Here is a 17,312-nt window from a genome sequence, read left to right as displayed (position 1 = left end):
GAAGACAAGCTCCCAGAACACTGGCTTTGGAGGCCAAGTGGGGCTTACTTTCTGCAGACCGACAGCTGTGGGAAATAGAGACTCCGTTCTTAAAGGGCGAGCACAAAATCTCACACTCCAAGACCCAGGGCAGACGTGGTAATTTGAAAAGAGTCCGAGGCAGACCCACTTGCTGATCATGGAGGGCACCCCAGAGAGGCAAGGGGCAACTGGGACTTACCCTGGGGATATAGACACTGGCAGCAGCCGTTTTGGGGAGCTTGTTGTACTGCCAGGAAACTGGAGCTGGGAAGCACCATTTTGGAATTCTCCCTCTGGCTTATTAGTACTGGGACTAGCCCCACCCACCAGCCTGTCAGTGGTTCCGGCACTGGGACGTCTCCGGCCAGGGAACTAGCAGGAGGGTGGGGGGGAGATGATGGGAAGGGACATACATAGCCCCACCCACCAGCAGCACAGCTGCCATAAGATCCCCTGAGCCCACTGCTGCCCCAGGACCAAACCCTGGCCGCCACTGGGCAGGCACTAACCCCAGGACCCAATGGGCCTCAGCCCCATCTACCAGTGGGCCAACGCCAGCTCCGGGACCCCCAGGGCCTTGCAGCCCGAGACCCTCAGACCTACCCCTGCCCACCAGTGGGCCAGCACTAGCTCCAGGACCCAGCCTCACCCACCAGTAGATGGGCACCAGCTGCAGGACTACCACCGCACCCCAGCCTGCCTTGTTAAGACCCAGCCCACCCACCAGCAGGCCAGCACCAGCCCTGGACCCACTCCCCAGCCCCGGCCCTGTACACGATCAAGTGGATACCAGCTCTGAGATACCCTGGACCCCTCGGCCAGCCGTCCTGGGATCTAGCCTCAGTCACCAGTGGGCGGACACCAGCTTTGGGATACCCTGGACCCTATAGCCAGCAGTGTCAGGAAGTAGCCCTGCCCACCAGCCAGCCAACACTAGATCTGGGGCTCCTGATGCCACAGCCACCCACCCTGCAACCTGGCCCTGCCCACCAGTGGCTGGCATCCTCCAAATAAGGCAGAGCCCAGCAGCCAACTGAACTGGGGGCCAGCCACACCTACCATACTGCCCACGGTAGTCACCCAGCCACAGGAGAAGGACCCATACAGCCCACAATGGGGGCACCCCTAAGACATATAGCTCTGGTGACCAGAGGGGAGTGTGTTTGCTGGGACACATAGGATGTCTCCTACAAAAGGCCCGTTCTCCAAGGGCAGGAACCATAAACCAGCTTAACCAAATACATAGAAATAAAAACAGTGTATTACGCCAAAATGAGGTGACAGATGAATATGTTCAAAACAAAGGAACAAGCTAAAGCCCCAGAAGGACTAAGTGAAGTAGAGATAGGCAGTCTGCTCGAGAAAGAGTTCAGGGTCGTGATTGTAAAGATGATGAAAGAACTAGGGAGAAGAATGGATGCACAGAGTGAGAAGTTAGACGTTTTTAACAAAAGAATATATAAAGAGCAACCAAGCAAGAGATGAAGAATACAATAACTGAAATGAAAAATAAACTTGAAGGAATCAACAGTAAACTAAATGATACAGAGAAACGGAGCAGCAAGCTGGAAAACTCGCTGATCTAAGTGGAAATCACTGAAGCTGAACAGAAAAAGAGTGAAAAGAAATGAGGACAGTTTGAAAGAGACCACTGGGATAATGAGCCTACTAACATTCACATGATAGGGGTCCCTGAAGGAGAAGAGAAAGAGAAAGGGGCAGAGAGTCATATTTGTAGACATAATAGCTGAAAACCTCCCTAACCTGGAAAAGGAAACGGACATCCAGGTCCAGGAAGCACAGAGCTCCAAACAGGATCAACCCAAAGAAGACTATACCAAGACACGTAATTAAAATGGCAAAAATTAAAGATAAAGAGTGAATATTAAAAGCTGCAAGAGAAAAGCAACAAGTTGCATACGAGGGAACTCCCATAAGAGTGTCAGCTGACTTTTCAGCAGAAACTCTACAGGCCATAAGGGAGTGAAACAATGTATTTAAAGTAATGAAAGGAGGCTTCCCTGGTGGCACAGTGGTTGAGAGTCTGCCTGCTGATGCAGGGGACACGGGTTCGTGCCCTGGTCCGGGAAAATCCCACATGCCGCGGAGCGGCTGGGCCCGTGAGCCATGGCCGCTGAGCCTGTGCTCCGCAGCGGGAGAGGCCACATCACTGAGAGGCCCGCGTACCACAAAAAAAAAAATATATATAGTAATGAACGGGAAAAACCTACAACCAAGAATACCTGGCAAAGCTTTTATTTAGATTTGATGGAGAGATCAAAAGTTTTACAGACAAGCAAAAACCAACAGTGTTCAGCACCACCAAACCAGCTTTACAAGACTGTTAAAGGGACTTCTCTTATCGAAAAAGAAAAGGCCACAACTAGAAACATGAAAATTACAAAAGGGAAAAAAGCTCATTGGTAAAGGCAAATATATGGTAAAGGTCATAAATCAACCACATACAAAGCTAGTAAGAAGGTTAAATGACAAAAGGCGTAAAATCATCTATATCTACAATAATTAGTTAAGGCAAACAAAACCAAAAAATGTGAAATATGTAAAAAACAGTTTATTTTTATTGGAGTATAGTTGCTTTACAATGGTGTGTTAGTTTCTGCTGTACAACAAAGTGAATCAGCTATATGTGTACATATATCCCCTCCCTCTTGGACCTCCCTCCCACCACTCCTCCATCCCACTCATTAAAAAAAAACAAATCCAGCAAGCATTGGGGGGAGAGTAAAAATGCAGTAAAAATGTGTATGAGCTTAAGAAATCAGCAACTTAAAGTAATCACGTATATATAGATTGCTATATATAAATCTCATGGTAACCACAATCCAAAAATCTATACTAGATACACATACAAAAAAAGGGAAAAAAATCCAAACATAACACTAAAGTTAGCCATATCACAAGGGAAGAGAGCAAAAGAAGAAGGAACAAAAAAGAACTACGAAAACAACCCCGAAGCAGTGAACAAAATGACAGTAAGTACATACTTATTAATAATTACGTTAAACACAAATGGACTGTATGCTCCCATCTAAAGACGTAGAGTGGCTGAATGGAATATTGACCATAAAAAAGAATGAAATCTTGACATTTGCAATAACATGGATGGACCTAGAGGGTATTATGCTAAGTAAAATATGTCAGACAGAGAAAGACAAATACTGTATGATTTCACTTATATGTGGAATCTGTAAAACAAAATGAATGAACATAAAACAGAAACAGAGTTACAGGTACAGAGGTACAGAGAACAAGCAGGTGGTTGCCAGAGGAGAGGGTGTTGGGGAGAGGAATGAAATAGGTGAGGGAGATGAAGAGGTACAAACTTGCAGTTGCAAAATAAATGTCAAGGGTATGAAATGTACAGAATAGGGAATATAGTTAGTAACTATATATATATATATAATATCCTTGTATGGGGACATATAGTACTTTGACTTAGCATGGTGATCATTTTGAAATGTATAGAAATAATGAATCACTATGTTGAAATGTATAGAAATAATGAATCACTAGGGATATAGTGTACAACATGCTAAATATAATTAACACTGCTCTATGTTATATATGAAAGTTGTTAAGAGAATAAATGCTAAGAGTTCTCATCACAAGAAAAAATTTTTTTTTCCTATTTCTTTAATTTTATATCTGTATGAGGTGATGGATGTTCCTTAAACTTATTGTGATAATCATTTCACGATGTATGTAAGGCAAACCATTATGCTGTACACCTTAAACTTATACAGTGCTATATCTCAAGTATATCTCAATAAAACTGGAAGGACAAGAGTCAATAAAATGGAGGGAGGGAGGGGAATGGGAGTGGAGTATGGGATAAAGGGAAGCTAATTAGTTAATTAAGACTGTCTTGTTAGCTACAGTGTCGAACTGTGTTGCAGATTTTATTATAAATAAATAGGCTTCTATTCAAGTGTGTACCTTAGACTATATCTGGAGGATTCCCAAAAATTCATTATATGAAACTCTTGATGCTGACTAGATTCATTAAGACAATGAATCACATTCCAGAATCAGAATCTGAGATATATTACTATTCTTCCTGTTACTGTTCACCCCAAGTAGAGTAATTGAAGTAACTGTGTTGTCAAAGCAGTGATTGACATTTACAGAACACTGTGTAAGCCTCCTTAGTATAGCTAATGTTTGGAAATATATTCTAGGTCTGATTTTACATTTAAATGATATTTCTTTCTTTGTATCCATCTTACCTCCAAAGTAAGAAACAAGTGCTTGTGTTGTTGCTTTTAAATTATAGCAAGTACTCTCTGGAATCAGAGTAACGATAGAATTCAACACTTTGGAGTTGAGGTTGTATGTGTTCGTTCATATGTGAACAAATCACATATATTATTGTCAACTTTTATGAAAGGCCTGGGTCAAGTAAACTTATATGAGAGATTTATGAAGAAAATCATTTCCAATATGTTGTATTATACCCATCTCTTTGGTTCTTTGTGACTATTCCTATCTATAAAAGTAACTTAGGGTACAAAGAAGAATTCCCTTTAAAATTTATATTCAGGCTGTTACCATAAAGAAATAATAAGTGTTTTAGAGAATGTGGAGAAAAGGGAACCCTTATATGCTGTTGGTAGGAATATAAATTGGTACAACCACTATGGAAAACAGTGTATAGAGATTCCTCAAAAAGTTAAGAACAGTACTACCATATGATCCAGTTATTCTACTTCTGGATATTTATCCGGATACAAAAACACTAATTCAAAGAGATATATGCACCCCTGTGTTCATTGCAGCATTGTTTACAATAGCCAAGGTGTGGAAACAACTTGTGTCTACCAATGGATGAATGGATAAAGAAGATCTCTCTCTCTCTCTCTCTCACACACACACACACACACACACACACACACACACACACAGACACTGAAATACTATGCAGCCATAAAAATAACGTGAAATTCATTAATTGAATTTGCCATTCATTGCAACATGGATACCTATAGGGTATTATCCTAAGTGAAATAAGTCAGACAAATACTGTATGATTTCACTTATATGTGGAATCTAAAAAATAAAATAAACAGTAAGCAAAACAAAAACAAAATCATAGACACAGAGAATAGATTGGTGGATACCAGAGGGGCAAGTGCTTGGGGGTACAGTGAAATGGGTAGAGAGGATCAACTGTATGGGGATGGATGATAACTAGACTTACTGTGGTGACCACTTTGTAATGTGTACAAATATTGATTTATAATTTTATACACCTGAAGTTTATATAATAATATATACCAGTTTTACCTCAATTAAAGAATGATATTCAGAATAGCTTTCATGTCATTATATTTTACTTTAGTTCTTTAAAAATTGGTTATTTTTCCAGAAATTTGTATGGTAACTCTCAGTAAAGCAAAGCACTGTATTCCCAACTATTCCATGTTTTTTTTTTCCTCCTCCGAAATATGAGAAAAAAAAATAATTTCAGGCATGGAGAATGAATTGTGTGCTACTATCCACTTAATAGCATACATAACAAACAAGGCATCGGAAATGCCCTTAGAATTGGTTTTAGAAGTCACATTAACATTATCCAGGTTTTCAGTGTTTTTGTTGAAACTTGAAACTTCTCTTTATAGGAAATATAAATTGAAAGAAAATTGGTGCTACAGGAGTACAGATTGAAATTTTAACATCTTGACTTACTGAATGTCATGATGTGCCAAAATTTTTGAATAAATTTATTGAAATTAGGATTTGAAATAAAGTAAAATAAATCAGTGCTCTCTTTCATTTCTTTTCAGGGGCTTTATGTGTGGTCCACTACTTTTGTTTTTTTTTCTCTTATTACAACAACACTGCAAAGCATTCTACTTTCTTTTCTCCTCTCACTTCAGACACTAGTAATAATGTAGCTTAACACACCTGTTATATATTTTGTGTGCCGTGCCCCAATCCAGGTTTCACACCCATTTCTCATTCCGGAAGATGGAATAAGCTGATGGGCCAAGCCTGGGTTATATTTCTATCTCTGAAGCTTGAGTAGAATTAGTTCAGTCCCACTCAGGGCACATGGACCTTGAGAAGGTGGAGTATTTTCTCAAAACTCAAAGTGCTTTTACCAGAAAATGGGAGATACACATATACCTTGCAGGCAAAAACATACATGTCTATAATTTCTGCTTAAGAAAAGCCAGTACAGAAAAACATACTTTTGTGGCTGATTATTCTCCCACTTAAATAAGGCATCTACAGTGAGTTTCCATTTTAACTTGAAAGGTGACAAAACCTGATTTTCTTAACTATAAAAAAAGTTAAAATTTCAAAATAGTTATTGGCAGTATCGAGAACCACGGCTGTTACAGATGTTTGCAGGGCATACACCTTTCACCATTCACCTTGTAATTGGTGGCCTCTGGTGGGTGTATAACACTGAGCTCTAAGGGTCAGTATGCTGAAATTAACTACAAAGGATAAACCCTTTGTCTATCAATGGGAATACTTGGAGAATATGTCCTTTGATTTTTTTTTTTTTTGGTTGGTTTAATTTGAGCCAGATATTGTATATTACTTTAAATGACTGCCATAGGAGCAGAGGCATTTATTGAAGATTAGTGATCAGTGGAGCATGTATACTGTACAGACATTGTTGTTGTAGGGCATGGGCTTAGTTTTAATGGAGGACATAAATTTAATTGTTACTAGGTGTTTCTGGTGGGAGTGAGCATTTAAGGGAGAATTACTGTTTATAAATTCTCAACTGGCATTGGCCTGTCGTTTGCTAGTGAGTATATAATTTTCATATTGTTAGAATGAAGTAGGTTGATATTAGCTTTTTTAAAAATTAATAAACTTTACTTTTTAGAGCAGTTTTAGGTTCACAGCAAAATTGGATAGAAAGTACAGAGTTTCCATATACTCACTACCCCCTCCCCCCACGTAAACGGACATTACTTTTTTATTCAAGGTATTTATAAAAGTATTTAGAAACATAAAGAAGTATTTTGTGTGCTTTTACTTCTGCAACTAGAAGTTGTCTTTCTCTGTCTTCAGACTAGAAAGGGGAAAGTGTTCTAGAGCCAAGAAGCATTCTCTGACAACCCCGAGAGTGAAGTTAGGCCCTTTTTAATGATATTTTTCTAGCTGAATGTTGCTATTTACAATGGAAGACCAGAGGAAGAGTAGGGATCTAAGGTAACCTGGTCTCGAGCCCCCTGCTGTCAGATCAAACTGATTGATGATAGTCCAGAAGAGCAGTGTGCAGTAGGGGCAATGCACTGACCCGTAGTGGGAGCCCTGGGTTCTGGCCTAGCTCTGCCTGTAGCTTGCCCTGTGGTCGAAGGGGCTGAATTGAGTGACCTCCGACTGCCTGCAGCATTCTGTCATTCCACGACTGATTGGAATGTCCACTAGGGGCTAATAACATCAAATCCTGCAGGGGCAGCAGTGTGGAGCCACAAACCAGCTGAAGGCCTTTTGTTCAGTCTCTTAACCTTTTTGGGTCTGTCTTGGTTTCAGCTATGGAAACGTTGGGATTGGACATCTCTGTTTCCCACTAAGGAAAGTTTTTTGGATCTTTCTGGTTTAAAGTAGCTAATTACTGTATAGGATTATTATTTAAAATAGCTAATTACTGTATAGGATTATTTAATTACAGCTAATTACTGTATAGGATAAATTATTTATTATTTATCCTATTTATTATTTATAGGATTATTTGTAGGATTATTTATCTGGTTTAAAGTAGCTAATTACTGTATAGGCTTATTTTTATTTATTATTATTTATAACGGCTTTGTGAATAAATAACTTCAAAAAGGGAGCATATTAACACTTTATTGTGGATCATTTTTGAGCAGAGTCCTTTATATCTTCATATCAGGAATGTTCTTGCAACTAACATATCTGGAACCAGTCTTTCTGTTGCAAAGCTATTTGCTGGATATCCATTAGGCGCACCTGAAAGGGACAAGGGCTCTTTCCGGATAGTATAGTTTTTTTGGTTTTTAATAACACAATGTAAATTTTAATAGAGATGTGCTTTTTATATCACAAAATTTAAAATTACGCTTATATGTCTTTAAATTGTCTTTGTGAAATTTAAGTGATAAAGGAAAAAAGGGAAAGACTAGTGTCCTTTACTTCTCAGAACAGAATATTTTCCATTTAAAATTATGTAAATTGCTAACAGCTGACTTCCTTTTTTTAATCAAATGACTTTGGACTAAATTAAGAGTGTGATTTTCTGTATATTGTGAATTATTGTTGATTAAAGGAATCCTTTCTTACCTCAAAGGACAAGGCGGTCCTGAGATTCCTGCAGTGGGTTTCATTCACAGAACCCCTCTCTAAAGATATAGGCTAATTCCTCAAGTGTGTAGGCCAAGGTTTACTTGGGCTAAACCAGAGTAATGCATAGGCACGATGTCCCCACAGGGCTGGGATTATCTTAACCTTCTATTTTCCAGCTCAGTGGCTTGACAGAGCTAAGGAATCTTCCCAAAGTACCTGGGGGTTCCCTGTCAGTGTTCCTCACGTAGCTCCTGGCAAGCATGTTTTTATACTCTTCCTGGAAGTGAAACTCTTTCTGCCCTAAATGTGCAATTTCCCCTGCCTGAGAAGGTCAAAGGCACATTTATATAGTTCACAAGAGTATAAAAGAGGCTTTCAGGGCCTCCCTGCCAAGCCATCTGACTGGACTAATGCCTACTCATTTTCCACCTCTACTTACGGTAACTGCAGAAATTCATAGTTCCACCATGGTCCCTGAAACAACAGTCTTATGGCATATGAGCATTATAATAAAATATCATATTATCAAATCAGGTAATGTAGCTCGAAATTGGTAGGAGTAAAAAGTGGTTGTTCAGACTGTCAGAATTAAATGTATGTTAAAACTACCTAAATTAAAACAAAATCTACCTTTTGAAAAGCTAGCAATTTACTTAGTATCCAAATGTTGAGAATATTCAAAGCAAACCTCGGCATGTTCACAATATTACTTTATTAAATGCTTTTCTACCACATAGTTTAACTCTAGTGACCTTACTAACATTTACTGAGCACTTCCTGTATGCCAAGACCTTTGTATTTATAATATCTTCTAATAATTTAAGGCAACCTTTAGGGGTGTAGGAATTGTTACCCTGATTTTGCAGATGAGGAATGGAGTCTCAGAAAGTCTCAGGAATTGGCCTACAGTTGCAGGGGAGTAAGCAAATGAGGGGTACAAGTTTGGCCCTAAAGTCAGTATGCTTTGCAGAACACCATGCTGCTAACTGTGCTCTGCTGTTTATGAGGCTATGGAGAGAAAAAAGCAAGTTGCATTACTTTCTCATTTGCCTGCATTGATTCATGTTCCACTTTCTGATGTGAGCCCTGCACTTCGACCAGATCTGCCTCCTGTCCCTTCCAGCATGCTTCTTCCCAGTATGTAACTTAGGCCCAGTCTCTGCCTGTGCCTCTGACACCCTTCTCCATCCCCTTTCTCCATATCCCAGTTTGCAGCTGGTGCCTTAGGTTGCAGCTTTTGTTTCCTGCCTAAAGATTCTCTTGTGCAGTCTAACTTTTGGGGAATTCTTTGCTTACCGTTTTGACGTTATACATTTCTCTCTCTTCTTGTGTAACTGTGTGTGTGTGTGTATGCGATTACCCAACTAGACCATCAGCTTCTAGAAAACAACAACTCTTATAATACCTTTTGCAGTGTTAATGCATAGTAGGTTATTATTAATTTCTCAAACTGTAAAAGGTTATACCATTTGCATCTCTGTGCTCTTGGCATGTAGAGAGGTGGAAGGTAGTTTTTAAAGCATAGTTTTATAATTGGTCAATATTGAGTACTGAAGGAGAGAGGATTTCCAAATCTTTCATCGTAGACCTGTGTCTAACAGTGAATGCTAGAGTTTCTGTCTCTGCCTGCTGGTGTTTTCCAACACCTTTCTGGAAATTCCAAACAGATGGACAGATCTGTAATGACTTGTAGTTACTTTGCTTTGCTGTTAGTATCTAGTGAACTCTTAGGACTTGTTTTGCCTTTATTGCTATGTTTAAGGTTTCTTAACTGAAAGGCTCTGGGTGGGGGTGGGAAGGTGATAAAAAGATACTTCAGATTTGCATTTTCTTTTAAGAAATTACCATTCTCAGTATAGCTGGCACTTGTAATTTCTGTTAAAGATTGGTGCCTGGTGAGAAATGCCTGTGAAATAGCTTTGGTTTAAGCTTCAACTATAAAGACAGGCAGGGTGGGTGATTTTAACAAGTGTTGTCTTTATTCATACTTTATATTGTCACTGTCATAAAATAAAGACAGTGACAATATGAAGTATAAAATAAAGGCAACTCTTGTTAAAAGCACACATATTATATATTTCCCTGCATTTATCTTTGTCTACGTGAAGATAATTTATTTCAGCAAATGATTTACCCGGAGCTTATCATTTCTAGAAAAAAAAAATCCTTTGTCCTCTGGTGTACCACAGTGACCTGAGGTATGGAATTCATTGGCCAAAATTGCATAACAGCCGGTATGCAATTTCAGTACTATATTATTTTGTAATGTGCCTGGTGCTACTACTGAGGAGATGAAAAGAATATTAATTACAGTGGGGTGAGTGGGAGACCTTATGCATATACATAAGGAGGCTTTAGTTAATGAGTTTTTTTGGACTAAAAATACGGTATATTTATGTAGAAGTAAGAGCTCGGTGTTTGTATTTAAGTTTATTTATAAACAACCTTTACATTTCATTTGTAAACATGCAGTGTATAAAAGAGTGAATTGAGGAAAATATAAGAATTGTATTTATTTAAAGAGGTAATTTTGAGACAGGAAAAATCTTTTAAGAACACCTACTTTGTAAAGTGGAAATCGGAATACATATTGTTGGGAAAATGGAGGAAGCCAGTGGAAGATTTAGTAAAGAGTGGATGTTAAGACTGTTATTTGTGACCTGGATTTATTTTGACTTTCAGAGGTCATGCTTACTTAGATTAGAAATACAGCCTCTTTCAAAGCATAAACATAATTGAAAAAAAATTTTTGAAATTTGCTTTCTTGGGTTCTCCATTTTGTTTTCTTCAGGTATAAAAGCATGAGTATTCTGTTTTCAGGAAGATGAGGAAAAATATCTATTTCCGTTTCTAGCAGTTTGGCTATTTTTGTTGTTGTTTCTGGCTCCATAAATGGAGAGGCATCTGTACCGTGCATTGTATCATGCCCAGCAAGTTTTTTTTTCATTTGAATGTAATTGTTCCTTAGCAAATAATTGCAGTCCAGAATGACTTTTATTGAGCTTGATTGAATTAGGGTTATGTATGAAAATGAGTTAGTTAAAGCTTAATCTATTACCCAGAGAAATGATGAAAACATCAGAAAAGCAGTCATTCATGGGGATTAAATATTCTTCCATGTAAATGGGCAACATGGTTGCCTGGAGTCCCTTCTGCACTGACTAGGTTGTAGTGACATTAGGGTGCAAAACATACAGTGTTGGCATAGAAGGGGATCTTGTCGTGATGTGCCTTTGAATGTTATACTGGACATTAACACTAATGAGGGAGACTGCCTCGTTACAAGAAGTGGCACCTCACCTTTTTTAGTATAATAAGCTTTCAAAACATAGGACCCCAAAGGGGGGCAATGTGTAAACTGCCAGAAAGCCAGCTGCTTTGGGATATTTCAGTGGTTGCTGAGGCCAGATCTTTAAGATGGGTTTTTCAGATGCCAAGTCAGATACCCTATTTGTGGTTAAGAGGTAAAGAGGAGATAATTCAACGTTAGCTCTCCCATCTGCCATGATGATCTCAGAGGGCATCCTGAGCTGTGCCAGGTCCGTCCTGGCTAGGTGTGCATCCTGTGGGAAGTAGTGTTGTGGTGGGAAGCCGGCCTTGCAAAGGGAAAAGGAGCCCGTTAACGGAGCAGGCTCTTAAAGAGGCAGTGGGAGCTAAGTGTGGGCAGTCAGGAATCCAAGGCCCTGGGTGGATGGGAAGTGAGGGTTAGGAGGAAACTGTAGTGTGACCCAGAGAACACAGACAGGCCTGGTGTGGCTCAGCTGAAGATCTCTCCTGGCTATGGTCTAAGGGCATGTTCAAGTCACCATTCTGCAGGGTTGTATTCACCCTTTAGACATTTCCCGTTCTTGCCCACCTGCCCTTCTGACACCTCACACAGCCACCCATTTCCATCAAATCAAAACACTTTTGAAGTACTGGTAACTTAAATGCAGAACAGCTTATGCTGAAACTGCTTTTCCGAAGCTACTCATGTGGGCATTTGTAGTAGCCAGATAAAATCTGGAGTTTGGCTGTCAGAGAACTCAAAAGGAGTCTGTCTCAGGCAGGATCTTCAGCCTTGAAATTGACCTCTGCTCTGTGGCTGATTCCCTGGCTCCCCTCCTAGTCAGTGAAGTCCAACATGATTTCTTTGTTATCCTGAGTTTTAAAACCCATATTGGCCAAAGCATAGTCAGCCTCCTCCCTCTCCCTCCCTACTTTATCCATAGATAGTTGCATCCCAGGTGATAAATTATTGAACAGTAATCAAAATAAAGTATAGATATGGCCCATTTGGGGGGTATATATTTGATTATAGAAACAAACAAATGTGTAAGGGTACCTTAAGATTAGTGAGAGTTTATTTTTGAGCTCCTAAAAGAACTTCTGTATATAGGATATACTAGCATATTTTATTTCTCAGATAGCGTGCACTCACTTCTTAAACTAAAATGTAGGGGCTTCCCTGGTGGCGCAGTGGTTAAGAATCTGCCTGCCAATGCAGGCGACACGGGTTCAATCCCTGGCCTGGGAAGATCTCGCATGCCACGGAGCAACTAAGCCTGTGCACCACAGCTGCTGAGCCTGGGCTCTGGAGCCTGTGAGCCACAACTACTGAAGCCCGCACGCCTAGAGCCCGTGCTCCACACCGCAATGAGAAGCCTGCGCACCACAACAAAGAGTAGCCCCCGCTCGCCACAACTAGAGAAAGCCCACGCACAGCAACGAAGGCCTAACGCAGCCAAAAATAAAATAAATAAAATAAATAAATTTAAAAAAACCCACTAAAATGTAAGCAAATCTCTAAACCAAAATAAGAATTAAACACACACTATCAGAATTAATGTTGGACCCTCCTCTCCCAGTTTTGGCAGTATTAATTATATACTGTTTGTTTTTTTAGTTTATACCAATTTATTTACTTGACAGTTACTTATAGATATTCATGATTTTTGCCTATTTATTAACTTTTTATTTTAATAGTTCTTCTCTATACTGGCTTTCATGGATTTATATGAAGTAAAAGTATGGAAATAAATATATGAGACAGTACATGTGATTTTCTTAAAACAGCAGTTTTTAAACAATTTATTGATTTTTGGCTGTGTTGGGTTAAACAAAATTTATTTATTTTTGCCTGTGTTGGGTCTTCATTGCTGCGCGTGAGCTTCCTGTAGTTGTGGCGAGCCGGGACTACTCTGTTGTGGTGCGTAGGCTTCTCATCGCAGTGGCTTCTCTTGTTGTGGAGCACGGGATCTAGGTGCGTGGGCTTCAGTAGTTGTGGCTCGCGAGCTCTAGAGTGCAGGCTCAGTAGTTGTGGCCCACGGGCTTAGTTCCTCTGCGGCATGTGAAATCTTTCCAGACCAGGGTTCGAACCTGTGTCCCCTGCATTGGCAGGCGGATTCTTAACCACTGATCCACCAGGGAAGCCCAAAACAGCAGTTTTAATGTTAATTGTCTAGTTTATGATAATTAAAGATAGACTTTTATATCATTTATTTAATCCGTTTTTGGAATTGTACACTTCCTTGATTAAAACATAGTCATTTAATTTGAAAGTATTCATGTGTCCTTTGTAGTTTTTGTCAAAGATCTGGATTTATTCTTTCATCCATACCCTTGTTTAAAAAAACGTGGATGAATGAGTAGTATCTTGTGTGAAGCTACGTGAGGCTGTTTAATATTTTACTTATTCTTTCAAGTTGTTGTTTTCTTCCATAGCACTGGGTGACAACTGAACCATCTAAGTCTAGTTAGGATTACTCAGATGAATCATTACACATTTTTGATATTTAATGTGTAAGAGCCAGTTCTTCCATATTGTAGTGGCTGATTAGGGGAAAAAACTTTAGCCAAGCCATAAAATGACTAACAGTATTGATCAAGCTGTAAGCCAGTAAGTGATATCCGATTTTTAGAGTGTGTTATAGCCTACTGATTGTAAGGAAATATATTGTCATAATCTGCAGGAGGGTAGGAAATTGTCTCTCTTAGTTGAGTGTGAATTTAGTATTACCATGAAGCACTTGAGAAACTAAATGAATGTCTCAGAAACTGAAATAATTAAAAAAAAGATACAGTTTAAGTGTATGTCTATATTTGCAGTATTAATGAAAATGTTCATTTAATTTGTATACTCTCGTTGATTTTGATCCTCTTATATTTATTTCATCATATGTAGCTAGAAAGTAATTTTTTAGTTACAGCTTTTCTCTATTTGCATGTGTTCCCCCCCACTCCCCACCTTAAAAAAAAACTATCTTGATTTCACTTGTTATCTTTAAAACATTTAAAAGATAAAATATAAGATATTAACATCTGAACCACAGCTTAACTCTGTGGGTTGGGCCAGTCATTTCAAATAACTTGAATTTAGTCAGGATGTCAATATAATTTCATGTTTTTCCAGAGAATTCACCTGTAACTCTACACGTGAATTTAGTCAGAAAGCTAAGAAGTGATTGCCTGTAATTCTTTGTCTCTGTAACTTTAGTCTCAGAATTCCCATTGAGTAATTTTAGTGACTATCTTATTGTTGCATTAAAGTTGACAATAAACACTTCAGGTGTTTTTTCCCTAAATAGTGTTAGTAGAGGGATGTTTAATAATTTTCCTGATTTTGATTGCTTGGCTGTTAATTCATCTTATTTAGGGATTATTTTGCTAAAGGAGAATAAGTGTCAGCTTTGTTTGAAAGGGCTTCCTGGCTCACCATTTTAATCACTTTGCTATGGGTCCTTCACAGAATTCTGCTGCATCACAGAAGCTGGAAGTTCTGATGTTCCATTGAAATCACAATGGAAAGTCTTGACTTGACCGGTAAGAGCAGCCCTGCAGGTGCATCTTACTTACTTACCTGGAAGCAGTGAAGCTGTCAGGAGCTAAGTGGTAACAGAGCTGTTCTCAACTTTTTCCCGTCTGATGGATTCACCTTCCGTATTGATCAAGGAAGTGTGATAATTGTGTATTTTTTTGGTCAATTTTATTAGTATTTTTAAAGGGACACTTTAATCTCTATCATCAAGTAAGTTAAAATTTCCTTTAAAATCATGAATTTTAAAAAATTAACTATTTCAGAATCTCTGGTTTGTTTCTCCACAGTAATGGGCTGTTGGTGAAAAGTCCATTTATTGAAGTCCTAATTATCTAGAGAATACATACCTAAATAAATATTACGTTGGTCTGTTCCCCCAAAGCCTTTTTTTGTATTGCCTGAAAAAGTTGAGATTTTAAAATATATACATGTGGCAAATTATATCAAACTTTGAAACTCACAGATACTATAATTCTGTCCTCTTGTATATAAGTTATATTTAAAACTGCTTCTTTAGGAATATTTTAAGATTAATTTTGGTCATGATTACTTAAATGCATAGAGTTTTCTCAGTCTGGGAATGAAAATGTGTGATTGCTTTACTGATGTTTCAATACTTTATGGTGAACTGATGATTTATAAGACCAAGGAATTTAATATAAATTAAAATTAACAGAAGTAGTAAATATTGTTTAGTTGCAATTTTTAGGACATGAACTTACTTTTCAATTATTTTATTCATCTTAAATCTTTTCTGTTCTTAAGTATTTTTGATAGCTTATTAGGTCCATCTAGAATATCTGTGTCTACCTTTTTTGTTTTAGTAAGTATATGACTGAATGTTGCTTTTATGATATGAGTATAAATATAAGGCCTCTGAACCATTCTTCTGAATGTTGCAGTCTAGGATTGTACACATTGTAAAAATAAATGCCATTTAGCTTGTGTGTTTACTAGGATATTGAAACAACAAAATCTTATTGCCAGTGAGAAGATTGGGATTTAGTTATTTTTCCTCCTTTCTGTGCTATCCTTTAAGGCACAGTGAAGTTAGAAATATAAATTCTGGATTTACAAATGCCAGTTAGGATACAGTTGATTATGGTTTTTCTGGGTCAGCAGAATAGACTACAGAATATTTGAATATCTATACTGAAATGTCAAATATGTTCTCGATTACTAATCCTAAAGGCAGTTGAGTATAGTGAGATACAAAGAAAATTAAATTTGTGGCAGTATTCTTAGTTTTCTGAATATGAATACATATATAGAAAGTAAAGCAGGACCTTTTATATTACCTATTCAGAAAACTAAATCATTAATCAGTAGTTGTTGGCAGTCTTGACTTAAGTAGCCATCTCATCTATGATCTCTAAATGTTAATCAAATTATTTTAATACAATATTTTTATTGACTGTAAGCAGAAATTGACAAAAAATGCTGATAAAATTTAAGAAGACTGAGACTTTATACTTCTAGCATAACTATATATTCATCTTAAATACAGTATTAACTAACAGAAAATTGCCATACAAAATCAGGAGTAATTTAGGAAACAAATTTTGGAAAATGTTACCGAGCAGAATGATGCCAGGGTTCAGTAAATCTGGAAAACATGCTATTTTAGTTAGCTTAGGCAAAGTTTTGTTTAATTATCCAGAGAATCCCCAAGTCTTAGTGGTTTATAGCAGTAAAAGTTTCTTTCTCGCTCATGTTCATGTTCTTGATGAATTTGCTGCCACTCTGCTCCATATCCTCTTCATCCCTGGACCAAAGCTGAAGGACAGCCTCTCTGGGATGCTTAAGTCTTGTGGCAGAAGGAGAAAGGAATGATGGTGGAATCTGGGCTCTTTAAACTGCTGCTGAGAGGTGGTATATGTCACTACCTCTTATATTTCATTGGCTAAAGCATGTCACATGGCCAACTCATGTCATTGGATAGGAGTGGCCTTTTAAGAGGTGTGGGGTAGGGGAAGGCTGATAGGGAGGCATAATGAATATTTTAAGTATAATATCTGCATAATTCTGTCTAGGGTTATTCTAGACAGACAGAATGCACCTTGTATGTTAAGCTTCCAGGAAGTCCTGTAGTAAATGAATCTGTTTAACATGGAGAGTTATTTGACTATAAATCCTCTTGTAGTTACGTGGAACACATTGAGCTTTGAAACCCTGTGACAAGTTTTAAGGAATGAGGAGTTGA

General features: G+C 38.3%; 1 protein-coding gene across 2 annotated transcripts in view; it reads left to right on the top strand.

Annotated features, from left to right (window-relative positions):
- The window catches only part of BBX (BBX high mobility group box domain containing), a 282,615-nt gene that overhangs the window by 102,208 nt on the left and 163,095 nt on the right, over positions 1 to 17,312 (top strand). For both annotated transcript variants that reach the window (XM_007450540.1, XM_007450539.1), the window contains exon 3: positions 15,041 to 15,114. The gene's annotated coding sequence lies outside the window, so the exon portion shown is untranslated. The remainder of the gene's footprint in view (positions 1 to 15,040; positions 15,115 to 17,312) is intronic.

This window comes from Lipotes vexillifer, unplaced genomic scaffold (assembly GCF_000442215.2).
Source record: "Lipotes vexillifer unplaced genomic scaffold, Lipotes_vexillifer_v1.1 scaffold946, whole genome shotgun sequence".
NCBI lineage: Eukaryota > Metazoa > Chordata > Mammalia > Artiodactyla > Lipotidae > Lipotes > Lipotes vexillifer.
The sequence above is the reverse complement of the archived record's forward strand: the minus strand, read 5'-3'. Positions and strand labels throughout refer to the sequence as shown.